Raw genomic sequence first — 15,807 nt, forward strand, 5'->3', positions numbered from 1 at the left:
ACGAACTCACCCTAAACCTAACAGACAAAAAAAAAAAACGACTAACTAAAAAAATGTCAAAAATGCAAAATCGCTGATCAACAGTCCGAAGTGGGGTGTGCGATGCGCTAAGAGTGCCGGCCACAGTCAGCGTACGCACAAAAAAAAACCTGCTTGGCAAGCTGCAGCACCCCTGGGGGGTCTAGGGTCACACAGCTTTGCTGTGGACCCCAGACACCCAATTTAGGGTGATGCAATCAGTAACAGTTTTTTTTTTTTTCTTCTCACTAACTTTCCCTAAAATATCCCTGCCTAATCTAACTTGTCCCTAGCCTTTCCCTAATTTCCTGGGTGCTTGGAGTGCTGGGGCACAGATGGGGGTGCTGGGGCACAGATGGAGTTGTTGGGGTGCTGGCTCTGATGATCCTTTTAGCGATCCGACGTGCAGCGCTCCTCTCTCCTTGGATCCCGGACACAAAAGGAGGAGGAGAGGAGCGCTGCGGTAATTTGAACCTCCCGCCCCTGCAGCCGACCAATGAGAGCGATCCTGAGAGGTGATGTCACCATCACCACTCAGGATCTAAGTATGGTGATTGGTGGTGTATTATCACACCACTGATCACCATCCTGTTCCCGGTTATCGGTTCCCCAGAGACACGAATATCCCGGAAACGCAGCAAACCGCAGGTCTGAATTGACCTGTGGTTTGCTGGATCACTGACATGGGGGGGGTCACAGGACCCTTTCTACTCGCGTTTAGCACATTTTGACCTGGCAAGATTTGCCCACTCTTCTTTACAAAAACACTCCAAATCTGTCAGATTGCGAGGGCATCTCCTGTGCACAGCCCTCTTCAGATCACCCCACAAATTTTCAATCGGATTCAGTTCTGGGCTCTGGCTGGGCCATTCCAAAACTTTAAAGGGATTCTGTCACCAGGATTAACACTATAGCGATATTTATATGTGCCCATCAGTCTCCTTGCTGTGTTTAAAATGATCCCACTGTTACTGCTCTGTGTGTGTTAGATTCTTATAAAAATCTATCTTATTGATATGTAAATTACCTTGGTCAGGAGCCCAAGGGGTTATCCCACGATCTGTTGGAGCCCAGCCGCGCCCATGGATCTGGAGCCCAGCACCGCCTACCACTTAATTTATTCACTCCACTTGCCCTGACGTCATTTCTTCTCAGTGCCGTAGTCTCGCGCAGGTGCAGTGGACACTGTAGTCTGCGCCCGTGCGGGGCTCCAACAGCTTTGATGAGTCAACTGCGCATGCGCCGGCTCCCTTTTCCTGTGCCAGCGTGACACAGGAAAAGGGAGTCGGCACATGCGCAGTTGACTCGTCGACGCCGGTGCCAGTAGTCCGCATGGGCGCAGACTGCCATGTCCACTGCGCCTGCGCGAGACTACGGCACTGAGAAGAAATGATGTCAGGGCAAAAAGAGTGCATAAATTAAGTGATAAGCGGTGCTGGGCTCCAGATCGATGGGCGCGGCTGGGCTCCAACAGATCGTGGGACAACCCCCTTGGGCTCCTGTCCAAGGTAATATACATATCAATAAGATCGATTTTTATAAGAATCTAACACACACAGAACAGTAACAGTGGGATCTTTTTAAACACAGCAAGGAGACTGATGGGCACATATAAATATCGCTATAGCGTTAATCCTGGTGACAGAATCCCTTTAAAGTTTTTGAATGGCCCAGCCAGAGCCCAGACCTGAATCCGATTGAAAATCTGTGGGGTGATCTGAAGAGGGCTGTGCACAGGAGATGCCCTCGCAATCTGACAGATTTGGAGTGTTTTTGCAAAGAAGAGTGGACAAATCTTGCCAGGTCAAAATGTGCCATGCTGATAGACTCATACCCAAAAAGACTGAGTGCTGTAATAAAATCAAAAGGTGCCCCCTTATCAGTGACCTCTACAGTGCCCCCCTTAACATTGACCTCCACTGCAGCCCGCCCCTTTGATAATGATCTCTCCAGTGCACCACCCCCTTAGCAGTGACCTCTACAGCACCCCGCACCCTTAGAATGTGACCTCTACAGCACCCCACCCCCTTAACAGTGACCTCCACAGTGGCCCACCCCATTAACAGTGACCTTCCACAGCATTCTACACCTTAACAGTGACCTCCAGAGGGGCCCACTCCTTAACATTGACCTCCACAACAGCCAGCTCCCTTAACAGTGACCTTCCCACAGTGCCTTGCCTCCCTAACAGTAACCTCCACAGCACCCACCACATTAACAGTGACCTCCCCCACAGTGCCCTTCCCTCTTAACAGTGACCTCCACAGTGGCCCAACCCCTTTACAGTGACCCTCCACAGTGCTCTGCCCCCTTAACATTGACCTCCACAGCAGACCAACCCCTTAACAGTGACCTCCACAGGGCTATGCCCACTTAACATTGACCTCCACAGCAGCCCACCCCCTTAACAGTGAACCCCCCCACCAGAACCCTGCCCCCTTAAAATAAGACCTCCACAGCAATCTTCCTCCTTAACAATAACCTCCACAGTGCCCCACACCTTTATCATTGACCTCTAGAGTGGCCTTCCCCCTTAACAGTGACCTCCACAGCACCACACCCCTTTAACAGTAATCTATAACATTATAACATACAACATATATAACAAAAAAAATATCAGGTTATTCACGCATATCTTAACTGCCATACACATGGTCATATGACCCTTATCAGCCACTAGAAGCTCACAGTTGCTTCAGTCTTGACATACACACAGTTTCACACCAGGTTTCCATAACAACTCAGCCATCTTTCTTCACTGTTATAGGTTACTGTTAGGGGGCGTGATTACTGTGGAGGTGTCATGGTGGGGAGTGGGGGAAACCCCCTACCATGCAATGAGGATCGGGAAGAGCAACTAGGCCTGAGAGATAGGATAAGGGAGCAGGACACCTCCTATTGCATCCCTAATCCTCGCCTTAACTCCTCACCATATAAGCGGACCTGGATGGTAGAACAGCTCATACCCAGGGAGCCTAGGACCCTGAGTCGCCCTGATAATCCCTCAAATAAAGAAAGGGCAGAGACGACCTGTTCATCCCAGACACGGATGAACAGGACTCTCCACCGGCCTAGCTGCAAGTAAACAGTGGAGACTGAATACAGTAACTGGATCGGCAGGTAAGCACACCATACAACACACTTACCTGCCGCATCAACGCCGACTGGAACCTGAGCATGAGTACTGGTGCCCACACACCATACAGAACACAGTAAAAAACAACCACACCCAGGTATCCAGCACACCAGTTACTGCCTGAAAACCCCCATGCAAAAAAGATGCATGGTGGTCCCAGGCAGAGCAGCATCCAGACTTGTGGAGGCACACCAAACAGGGAACATGTCTAGCAAACATGCTGGACTACAGACACTAACAGACCAGACATGTGACAACCACTAGACAAGACAACAACCACCCATACATAAACATCACCAAGCATATGCAAGGGTAGTGAAGGGAAGGTAGACAAACGGGATGACATAGAAGACATCGGAGAGACATCAATGTCTCACTAGGTGGCCCTCAAGGATTGACTGGGCAGATAAAACTCCCAGGAAAGGAGCAAAGCTCCAGCACCAACAAAGGCTGGAGTACAACTGACTCCAGCCTGAAAGCCACAGGTGATAAAAACCCAAGTGGACACACCCAGCCAGGAAGTTAGCCCCTCCAGCACCAGACAGGGGAGGAACCAGGATAAGGGGAGCAAAGCCCATACATGCTGCGACAACAACGTGCTGCCCCTGGCAACCAGCATGTACAGGTAATGTGTCACAAAGCACAACAAAGACCGTGACATGAGCTCACTGTTAAGGGGGTAGGCTGCTCTACAGGTCAATGATAAGGGGGCGCAGCTGTAGTGTCAGGAGGAGCTGTTGCAGTGCTGGGACATACAGTAGAGACTTGCTGTCATCATTCCAGTCTAGTAGAGGGAGCCAGTTCCCAGCTAGAGATAACAGGGGAAGATAAAGCCTGCTACACAGAAGAGCAGTTCAGCCAGGGCCTGGAGAAGGAGAGTAGTGCAGTGCAGGAGATCCAGAGCAGGGTCCATTACCAGACCTCAGGGCAGTGCAGCCCAGACAGGTACAGAGAGGCTGCAGCAGGCAGAGCATTGTGTGGCGCTGAAGGAAGAGTGCAACACAGACCAGTACAAGGGAGCAGAGTGTGGAGCACATGTGTCAGACAAGCAAGGCCTCAAAAGGGCCCGGCCCAATTCTCCACTGCAGCAAAGAGAAAGGTCCCGCCTTGGAGAGATAGAGATCAAGCACCAGGAGGGTCCCTTGTCCACTAGCAGGAACATTAAATGTGGCCCCTGAAAGATTGTATAAAGTTCAACCAATTCTACAGAGACTGTAGTTACACCCTCCTTGCTATCACCTATTTTTTTTTTTAAAGATACAGCGTCCCTATTGAATATAAATTTACCTGTACAAGAGTTTGTTGCTGTACTGCAAAATAATGTTTAGTAATGCCAATCCAGTGTTCCTAAGTTGTCAGAGTGAGTTTGTCGCCATCCACCTGCATACCTTAGAGGGTTCTGTGGAGGTCACTGTTAAGGGGGTGGGGTGCTGTGGAAATCACTATTAAGGGTGTGGGGTGCTGTGAAGGTGACTGTGAAGGAACAGGGTGCTGGGAGGTGAGCCGCTGTGGAGGTCACTGTAAAGGGGGCAGGGTGCTGTGGAGGTCACATTTTAAGGATGCGGGGTGCTTGGGGGGGGGTCACTGTTAAGGGTTGCGGTGCTGTGGAGATCATATTTTTAGGGAGCATGTGCTGTGGATGTCACTGTTAAGGAGATGGGCTGCTGTGGAGGTCACTGTTAAGGGGGTGGAATGCTGTGGAGGTAACTGGTAAAAGGGTTTTCCGGGTTCAGAGATAAACCCGGACATACCTATATTTTCACCCAGGCAGCCCTCTGATATTACCATCGGGGAATTTTATGCTCCGATGCTCTCCCTTGCCCTGCATAGGATCGCGCAGGGCAAGGGCTTTTTTATTTACAGTAACACACTGCTGGGCAAAGGCTTTCACCCAGCAGTGTGTTCACTGACATCACCGGCTCTGATGGGCTGGCTTTAGCGTCACTGGGCTCACTGCTGGACAGAAGCCTCCGTCTGGCAGCCCTATGGAGAACCTGGTACGTCACGATTCAGCGCAGGACGGAGAAGAGCAAAAGATCATGAAATGCTCCGATGCTCTTGTCAGGGGGGCTGCCTGGGTGAAAATATGGGTAAGTCCGGGTTACTCTGAACCCAGACAACCCCTTTAAGGGAGCAGGATGATGTGGGGACTCATTATTAAAGGGTTGGGACACTGTGAAGGTCACTGTTAAAGGGAGCAGGGTGCTGTAGGGGGGTCACTGTTAAGGGGGCTGCTGTGAAGGTCAGTGTTAGGGGCAGAGCCCCATAGAGGTCTCTATTAAGGGGCTAGACTACCGCAGAGGGGTGCTAAGGAGATTTTTAAGTGGGCAGACAGCTGTGGAGGACAATGGTGAAGTGCCACTGTGGAGGTCATTGTTAAGGGGGTGGGGTACTAGGGAGCTCACTCTTCTTGGGGGCACGGTGGATATCTTATCACACACACAAACATTAATGGGGTTGTCTGAGTTATTTTTTTTAATTCTATCTGTGTTTCTAACTAGGCAAATGTAACAGCTTTCCATTTAAGGGCTCTTTCACACTTGCGTTGTCCGGATCCGTCGTGCACTCCATTTGCCAGAGGTGCCCGCCGGATCCGTAACAACGCAAGGTGCCCGCCGGATCCGTCTTCAAAATGCGTTCAGTGTTACTATGGCACCAAGGATGCTATTAAAGTCCTGGCTGCCATAGTAGTAGTGGGGAGCAGTATACTTACAGTCCGTGCGGCTCCCGGGGTGCTCCAGAATGACGTCAGGGTGCCCCATGCGCATGGATGACGTGATCCATGCGACACGTCATCCATGCGCGTGGGGCGCCCTGACGTCACTCTGAAGCGCCCCGGGAGCCGCACGGACGGTAAGTATACTGCTCCCCCTCTCCCCACTACACTTTTCCATGGCAACCAGGACTTTAGCGTCCTGGAAGCCATGGTAACCATTCAGAAAAAGCTAAACGTCGGATTCGGATTACCGACGTTTAGCTTAAGGCCGGATCCGGATTAATGCCTTTCAATGCGCATTAATTCCGGATCCGGCCTTGCGGCAAGTGTTCAGGATTTTTTGCCGGAGCAAAAAGCGCAGCATGCTGCGGTATTTTCTCCGGCCAAAAAACATTCCGTTCCGGAACTGAAGGCATCCTGATGCATCCTGAACGGATTTCTCTCCATTCAGAATGCATGGGGATAATCCTGATCAGGATTCTTCCGGCATAGAGCCCCGACGACGGAACTCTATGCCGGAACCCAACAACGCAAGTGTGAAAGAGCCCTAACGCACTTTATCTGGTTTCTCAGATTTGACTGAGGGTCACATGACCTGTGATGTCAGCTTCTCTCCCTGCTCTGATAATGTTGGTGCGCAAGTCTGAGAGATCTATACAGGAGTTGTCACTGTGCTGGCCACTGCCGGCTGCTGCTTATTGCTCTCTCCCAGGATTCTTAACCCCTTCAGCTGCACAGACTCAGGGCTGAAGTGTTTACTGTGTAGCTGCAGACAGTGAGGAGACAAATGCTGGGCACAGGAGCTGACAGACTAGAGGAGTTCTGCAGAACATTGCACAAGAACAGGTAGGGAGAAGATCCTATGTGTATTAGCAGTGTCATTGTACAGCTAGGACTTGTAGTTCTATACATACAACATGCTGCTGAGTCTCCCAGCAGGCAGACATGTCTCTTAGGGCAATACTTGTATTCACTCCCTTAGCAGAGCAGGGGGAGGGGCAGAGATTGTTTTTATTGCAAGTAAACAAAGGGCCAGAAGAGAACCAGGGAAATGAGAAAATAGATCTCTTTTTGCCTAAAGCTTGCTTAGCTTAGTTATATATTGCTGACTATCAGATTTAGGCCGAATGCACACGGCCGTGAGCGGTCCGTGGTATCCCGGCCTGGCATCCTGCTAAGAGCAGGAGTGCATGGCATCATTGGTTGCTATGACGCCGTGCGCTTCATGCCACCGCTGCACTACAGTAATACACTCGTATAGATCATAAGAGTTTATTACTATAGTACAGCGGCGGCATGAAGCGCACGGCGTCATAGCAACCAATGACGCAGTGTGCTCCTGCTCTCAACAGGATGCCAGGCTGGGATACCACGGACCGCTCACGGCCGTGTGCATTCGGCCTTACAGTGCTATATATTTTTTTTTCCATAACTCGGACAACCCCTTTAAATGTGAAGCCAGGTCATTCTGCTAGTTAGTTATAAAAATATACAGTATATTTGCCCTCTCTCCACAAAGTGAGCAGTTACTCTAGTAGTTAATCTGTTATTCATGGTAAGTCTCCAACAATTCCCATCATTCTTCATTCATCCCTATTCTTGAAGCCCTCTATTTAACTGAAATGTTTAGATGTCTAGTCTGGAGTTTGTATTTATTTTCGGATCTGGTCTAATGTCTGAAGCAGTTCTGGAGCATCTTTATTTAGCAATTATGATGTTCCTCTGTTATTCATCCACCTTACCAGTCCCCTAGTCAATAGGTTACATATAGTCTGATACTGTCAGTGGTGAATGGACTCCCTTTTGACAAAGTGAATGCCAACACCCATGTTGTCAATTTATTCTTAGATTAAATTTTGCTGGATTCGTGGACTCGAATCCCGACGTAATTTATGAAATTCTAATCCGACAAATCCCACTGCAACGTCATGTCCCAATACACCCATATTGACATCCTTTCTTTCTCAATCAGACCAATTAATACACTGTTAGTGACAACTATCCCCCCAGTGTCATTTCCAGTAACTTCATTCTCCCTCCATTCAGCCCCCAATTTATTCCACATGCATTAAATATCATTTTTTCACTCATATACTTAATTATTCTGTCAACCTTAATACCAGTACAATTCTTTTTCTTCAATCCTTTTTAGTAATATCATCAGAATAATGCCCTACTCCCACACCAGTCATTCTTTCTCACTTTCCTCCAGTATTCAGCATCATATCAGGTTTATCCCCCTCCCCCCACCAGTCAATTCCCTTTGTATCAGCTCCCTCCGTTCCCCACCGGCATTGTGAGTGTAGCCCCACCCACTGGCTGCGCTCTCCAATCAGCGCGCCCCCACGTTGGTCTATTTACTTCCTGCAGCCAGCGCGCGCTGTGAGCACACAGCGATCCAAACGCCCCACGTGCTGGTGAGCGAACGGCTGCACCTGTGACACTCCTGCTTACCTTCAGGTAACTCTCTCTCCAGGACAGCCCTCCATACATTGATTTTACCTAATTGGTAATCACAGGATAGTTCTCTCTTTGCCCATCAGTGTATTTATAATGGTCTAACAATTTCAGTCATCATTTATAAATATGAATTTTTATATATAATAGCCACATATATTAGCTTCTTTATACATTACTATCAAACATAAATCCATTTATAAGACACCCTTAGGTGGCAAGTGACACGGGCAGCCGTCCTATAGACCAAGGAGGTGAGAGCTGCATTTACATGTAGTGATCTTTTCCTCTGTATGAGGATGATTTTCTAGTATCATGTCTGTGATCATGCATCCCCATACAGATCCATTGTTAAAAAAGTAAGGACTCTTTATTTTTTTCATATTAAAAGAATATTGGGTTTGGATCACTTTGTTTCTTATACCGTTCACACAATTCTTATGTACAGGATTCGTAGGATTCGAGATTCTAAAGATTCAATATATTCGAGAACCTTTTCGGATTCGGATTCTAAAAAATTGGATTCGGCCCACCTCGAATTGTGAATGTGTTTGGATTTGCTTGTACATTTTACTATTTCAGTAAAACATAATTTCTAAACATTAATAATGATCTATACATACCAGTTTACTGTCTTTTAGAAAATATTCTTATCTTAGATCTTCTTGTAACATTATTGGCATTTCATTATAGGAGCACTTTTAAACCACAATAGGTGTATAGTCAGAGGCATTTTATTATCCTAATAAGATTTAGTTTCTTTGTGTGCTCATGAAAATAAAGAGCTTTTCCAATATTGATTGTCAAACTTACTTTCCTGATTTATATGCATTCACTTCCCTTCAGCCATGAAAAACAAGGTATATCCTTGCATGTTTCTTCCACTGACCCAAAGCAAATTGATTGTACTCCTGTGGGAGGAGGAAATTTTATTCCTACTAATATTTTTTCATTTTATTGTGTATTTTGCTACCTTCAGCCTGCTCAGTCAATCATACAGTTTTTATATGTACAAACTGAAAATTTATACACAGTATATCCGTATTATCTCCTTAAAATCTTCAGCAGCAACGTACATATGGGTTTTGTCTCACTAGGACAGAAGAAAAGACATGACTGGTTAATAACAATCAGCAATGAATCAAACAATACACACTGGAAAAATTTGATTTGGTAGCTTTGCCGAAGTTTGACTCGGTGGCCCAATATCAAGGAGATGGCACGGATAGTGGGGGAAGGGTGTTAGAGTCTGCTGAACTACAGACAGCAGCAGAAGCAGTAACAGTGTGCACCAAGATTCATAGCTAATCCCTTCATTTAAACAAAAAGACATGCATATAGCACCCTTCAGTAAAGCAAAAAACAGGTGTGCGCCTCTGCAGGAGCTGTATCCAAATGGCCCCTTAGTGGAACCAAATAAAGAAATGGAGGCTGCACCAATAAAGTAGTGGAACAAAAACAATGTTATTTTAATCCATGTTGTGACAGTCCAAACACATGCTTCTAAATCCCTTATTTTAGCGGTCTAATTACTGTGTGTCAGTATTATAGGTCACAGTTACCGTTAGGTCTAATTTATCGCCCTGTACATAACTGTGCAGTGTTAATACAATATGGTGGCTCACTTCAAGCGGATTATGGAGTCAGGTGCTGCCAACCCAAAATAGAGGGACACCCACCCTCTAATTGTATGGTTAATAAATAAAAAGGTAGTGGGTGAGCACTCAAGCACTTGGACTTGATAAAATTTAATTAAATCAATTTATTAATACATGTACTAGTCATAAAACCATTTAAGATAGATATAAAACATAACATGAATTATAATCACCAATGGGAATGCATATGTTGAGTTTCCACACTTAAAATGAAGTATTGAAATTGTCCAAGCAGTGTGGACTGCCACAGCAAGTAACTGAGCACAAATCCACTGTCACAGTGTCGATTCCAAAAATGTCAATCCTCAAATATGATTGTCAATCTTTATCCCATATATGGGACACATCAAGCACAAATAGATAGCCAAGATATGATTAAGATAGTATATCTCCTCCACAGGGCTGTCGGTGCAGTAGGATTAAACACAAGCTTAATGGCTATAGGTATTGATCATACCGTACGATGAAAGTCAATCCTTTGGGGAGGAATGGTATCTTACCTTCCTTCTTATTCACACAAACGGCTGACGGTGCAAGTTAGTCGTGGACTCGGTCGCAAGCGGTGCCGGTTAATGCCGGCGTCACGCTCCACACTGTTCACGCTGCTAGTCCCGAACTAACGCGGGAGTTGGAGCGGGACTTGATGCGTCCGTGTGTGATAATCCTCCGGCTGGAACAAAGAAGTTACCTCTTCGGTCTGTGTTTATTTGTTCCTGTAAGGTTGACTGCGGCTGCAGTTGGAAGTAGCGTGGCCACGCTAAAGATCACGGAGGTGCTGCTCACAGGTGTCCGGCCCAGACGCGTTTCGGGAATTAGCCTTCCCTTCCTCAGTGGTGCCTTGACACCTGTGGACCTCCACCTTTTATATCCTGAATGTCACACCAAAACTGTGGATTCCTGGATTTCCATTTTGGAATACGTTTTCCAATTTCTATGCATGCGGTATTCATGCGGTTTTATTGAGCATATATGCGTTTTCTGTGCTATACAATTCTGCTGTTACATATGGACTTAGAATCAGAAAGCATTTTGTTATATCTACTTGTTAAACAAAGATAAAACATCTTGGGCAATTATTTCATTAACAATAATGTCTTCTATAATATCCAGGTCAGTAATTTGTCATATCTTGTTCTGACCATCTCAAAGGTGAACATATATGTTAAACTATGAATATTTCAATATAAATACATAAAATACATAAAATCACATAAAACATTTAAAATTGTGTAACATAAAAAATATAAAATAAGTATGTCACATTGGATATATCCAACAGAGCATGACTAGATATTTTTTGGGGATCTGGTACGGACCCCAGAGATCTGATCGACCATTATATTAAAGCAATGTCCCTTTTATATCTTCATCAATTCCACTAGTCAGAGCTGATTACAATGACAGATGAATGCGAAGTAGATGTATAACAAAAGACATGCGGACATATTGATTGAATGTCGTATTGATTGGATGTATGGGGGCTGGGGGCCCCAGACCGAGTCCACGACGCAGTGTCGGTAAACGACCCAAACTGCGGCGTATGAGTCGGATATGGGGCACCCAGCCTACAAGAACCCAAAAATCTCGAGGTCTGCATTTAAGCCGGCTGGTAGCATAGATCCGAATTCATAGATGCGTCTTGATTCCATCCTAGACATCTGTTTGATGTAGTTCCCACCACGCCAGTGTATGTCTACCTTCTCCAATGCCGTGAAAACGAGACTGGACGGATCTTTATTGTGAACATCTCTATAATGTCTTGAAAGACAATGTTTCTCATATCCCTTACGGATATTGGAGATGTGTTCGGCCAGTCTGGTTTTCAGGGGGCGTTTAGTACGTCCTATATACTGTCTTTTACAGGGGCATTGGATCAGGTAGACCACACCAGTGGTATTGCAGGTCAGACATTCCTTTATCTCCCATTTATATCTATTCTGTGTAGAGGCAATAGTTGATGTTTTCTTCGGTGTCGGGGAGATCTTACAGGCCATACACCTACCACATTTGAAAAAACCTTTTAATTTCATCCAGGTATCTATGGTTGTATTGACCTGTTTCGTTGGTTTTTTGATTGATGGGGCTATTTTGAGTCCCAAGTTAGGGGCTTTCGTAAATGTTAAAAGAGGCCCAGTGGGCATTAAATGGCCGATCACCCGATCACTCAAAATATGGTGCCAATGGGTTCTGATGATTTTCTGCAATCTCTTATAATTATTACTGAAGGGAAGTATCATTCTAGTATTAATTATGCCTCCTTCTTGTGTCTTTTTATTTGTTAGTTCTTTCTCCTGGAACCAAGTTTGTCTGTCTTTATTTCTTGTTTTTTCTATTGCTTCGTCTAAGATTTTCTCTGGGTATTGTCTATTTAAAAACTGATTCTTCATTTTTACAGCTTCCATCTCAAAATCACCTTCTTGTGTACAATTTCTCTTGATTCTACCGAACTGGCCAACAGGGATATTAATCAGCCAATTCGGCAGATGGCAGCTGGAGAACTGAATAAAACTATTTTTGGATGTCGGTTTGGTAAATGTGCTACATATATATTTATTGCCCTCTTTCCTGATTTTGAGATCCAAGAATTCAACTATTTCCATAATATTGGAGGTGAACTTTAGGTTCATTGAGTTAATATTTAGCTCATTCAGAAATATTTCCAGTGACTCTCTATTACCTTTCCAAACAAAAATGATATCGTCTATGAATCTACGCCATAGGGCCAGATCCACCCCGAGTTTGGGTTTGATGATGGTTTCTTCCCATTCTGCCAAAAATAAATTTGCATAACTCGGGGCGAATCTGGTCCCCATGGCGGTTCCACATTTCTGTAGGTAAAACTGGCCCTCAAAATAAAAATAGTTGTGGGCTAAAATGTACCCAATACCCTCTATAATAAACTCTTGTCTGCAGGGCGTATGGTAATATTTTCATTTTTCTGTAATTGTTTTATGGAGTGGCGTTCGTGTCTAGTTAGGTTTCCCTGTCCCAGACCTTTTGTATTCAGTTTACGTATGTCCACTTCTACATTCCTCTGGAAAGTGGACATTTCCGCACTAATTTCATTTCTGGGAAACATTGTTGATCTATTTTTAAGGATAGTTTTAGTCGATTGATTCTTGGGGTCAGTTGTCCCTATAGGATTTTTTAGGAAGTGTTTTTTTAGACAGAGGTTCCGTATAAATTTTTGGATCCCTATATAGACTGAAAATTTGTCCTCCAGGCGTTATTATGGACATTTGGCATCATTTAGAGACCAAGAGAAAAAGGGCAGAGACCTATAAATTTTGTGATATTGGGGAGATACAATTGGATAACAGAGACATGACTGATATTTTTCGGGAGCAGGAGGGTCTCCTACAGAGACAATTAAAACAACATTGGGAGATAAGATCCCTACAACAGTATCTAGAAAACAATAAGATACCAAAAGGACTCTTGCTGCAGAAGACCCCAGCACAAGACCTATTCAGTGACACATTTGAGGAAGAATGCAATACATTATTGTTCTCAACCTCAGTATCACTGATAAAATTAATTATTAAAAGAAGGACTGAAATGCTGGAGGACTTAAGCAGCAAGATACAAAAAGTCAAAGAACAAACAGATAAATTGCCTAAAAACGAGGAATTTTCTAACTGGCAAGAGCGCATCTGTAGAGGATTAGATAGGATTGAAAATGATATAATTAATAGGAAAGGGAGGAAACATACAGATCCCCAAAAGAATCCCTATATATTGGATAATAGAGAGAAGATAAATAGACCTAAAGACAATTTATCCAATAATAGGGAAATTAGAGTAGAAGAGACACAAAATAAAAACAAATACGAAGTGACTGTGAGTAATAGATATGATCAATTGTCCTCTGAACAACATTTTTTAGATCACACCCCTGCACATCACAGGACCCGAACGAGACACAAGGAACACACATCCCCTATACACGACAGAGAATCACCTACACATCACTACAATCTGAGGCACAAACATTATCACCCAGCACAATCACTAGAAACCAATCATTATCACAATCACAGGGGTCCCCGAAACCAGTATCACCGAGAACACACAGAGGGAGAAAGACCAGGAGAAGTCACAGGAAGGGAAAGACAACACAGGAGACACCAATAAATGAAGACACCACTATAATTAATTTAAGTTCGGTTCACCTCACGAATTCACAATCACTATTACTACAAAAGGGCCTTAAGTTTGCACCAACTGAAAAATTGGACAAATTTTCAGTCTATATAGGGATCCAAAAATTTATACGGAACCTCTGTCTAAAAAAACACTTCCTAAAAAATCCTATAGGGACAACTGACCCCAAGAATCAATCGACTAAAACTATCCTTAAAAATAGATCAACAATGTTTCCCAGAAATGAAATTAGTGCGGAAATGTCCACTTTCCAGAGGAATGTAGAAGTGGACATACGTAAACTGAATACAAAAGGTCTGGGACAGGGAAACCTAACTAGACACGAACGCCACTCCATAAAACAATTACAGAAAAATGAAAATATTACCATACGCCCTGCAGACAAGGGGGGGGGAACTGTAATAATGAATACGGCTGATTACAATGATGAATGTCTGCGACAACTTAGAGATGTGCGGACATATGAGATGTTGAAAAATGACCCGCTGGAGCATTTTGATGGGGAACTCAGGATGCTGTGTAAGAGGGGATTGGATTCAGCTGTTATCTCAAGTCAAGAACATGACTTTATCTTGGGGACACAGAGGAAACTACCAGTTTTCTACTGTCTCCCCAAGGTCCATAAATGCATGTTGAGACCACCTGGTAGACCGATAGTCTCAGGTATAGGTTCTATATCTTCAAATTTGTCAAAATATATTGACGTACAGCTTCAACCGATTGTGAAAAAAACTAGTTCATATATTAAAGACACTACCCATATCATACAAACATTAGAAGAACTGACAGTAGAACCAGAGTGGATTATGGGAACACTCGATATACAATCTCTATATACCATAATCGATCACCAACAAGGGATGTCAGCGATTCGAGAACAAATAAAAAGAGATGGTACAATAAGTGAGAAACACACGGAGTTTATTATAGAGGGTATTGGGTACATTTTAGCCCACAACTATTTTTATTTTGAGGGCCAGTTTTACCTACAGAAATGTGGAACCGCCATGGGGACCAGATTCGCCCCGAGTTATGCAAATTTATTTTTGGCAGAATGGGAAGAAACCATCATCAAACCCAAACTCGGGGTGGATCTGGCCCTATGGCGTAGATTCATAGACGATATCATTTTTGTTTGGAAAGGTAATAGAGAGTCACTGGAAATATTTCTGAATGAGCTAAATATTAACTCAATGAACCTAAAGTTCACCTCCAATATTATGGAAATAGTTGAATTCTTGGATCTCAAAATCAGGAAAGAGGGCAATAAATATATATGTAGCACATTTACCAAACCGACATCCAAAAATAGTTTTATTCAGTTCTCCAGCTGCCATCTGCCGAATTGGCTGATTAATATCCCTGTTGGCCAGTTCGGTAGAATCAAGAGAAATTGTACACAAGAAGGTGATTTTGAGATGGAAGCTGTAAAAATGAAGAATCAGTTTTTAAATAGACAATACCCAGAGAAAATCTTAGACGAAGCAATAGAAAAAACAAGAAATAAAGACAGACAAACTTGGTTCCAGGAGAAAGAACTAACAAATAAAAAGACACAAGAAGGAGGCATAATTAATACTAGAATGATACTTCCCTTCAGTAATAATTATAAGAGATTGCAGAAAATCATCAGAACCCATTGGCACCATATTTTGAGT

Source organism: Bufo bufo, chromosome 1 (assembly GCF_905171765.1).
Source record: "Bufo bufo chromosome 1, aBufBuf1.1, whole genome shotgun sequence".
NCBI classification, from domain to species: Eukaryota; Metazoa; Chordata; class Amphibia; order Anura; family Bufonidae; genus Bufo; species Bufo bufo.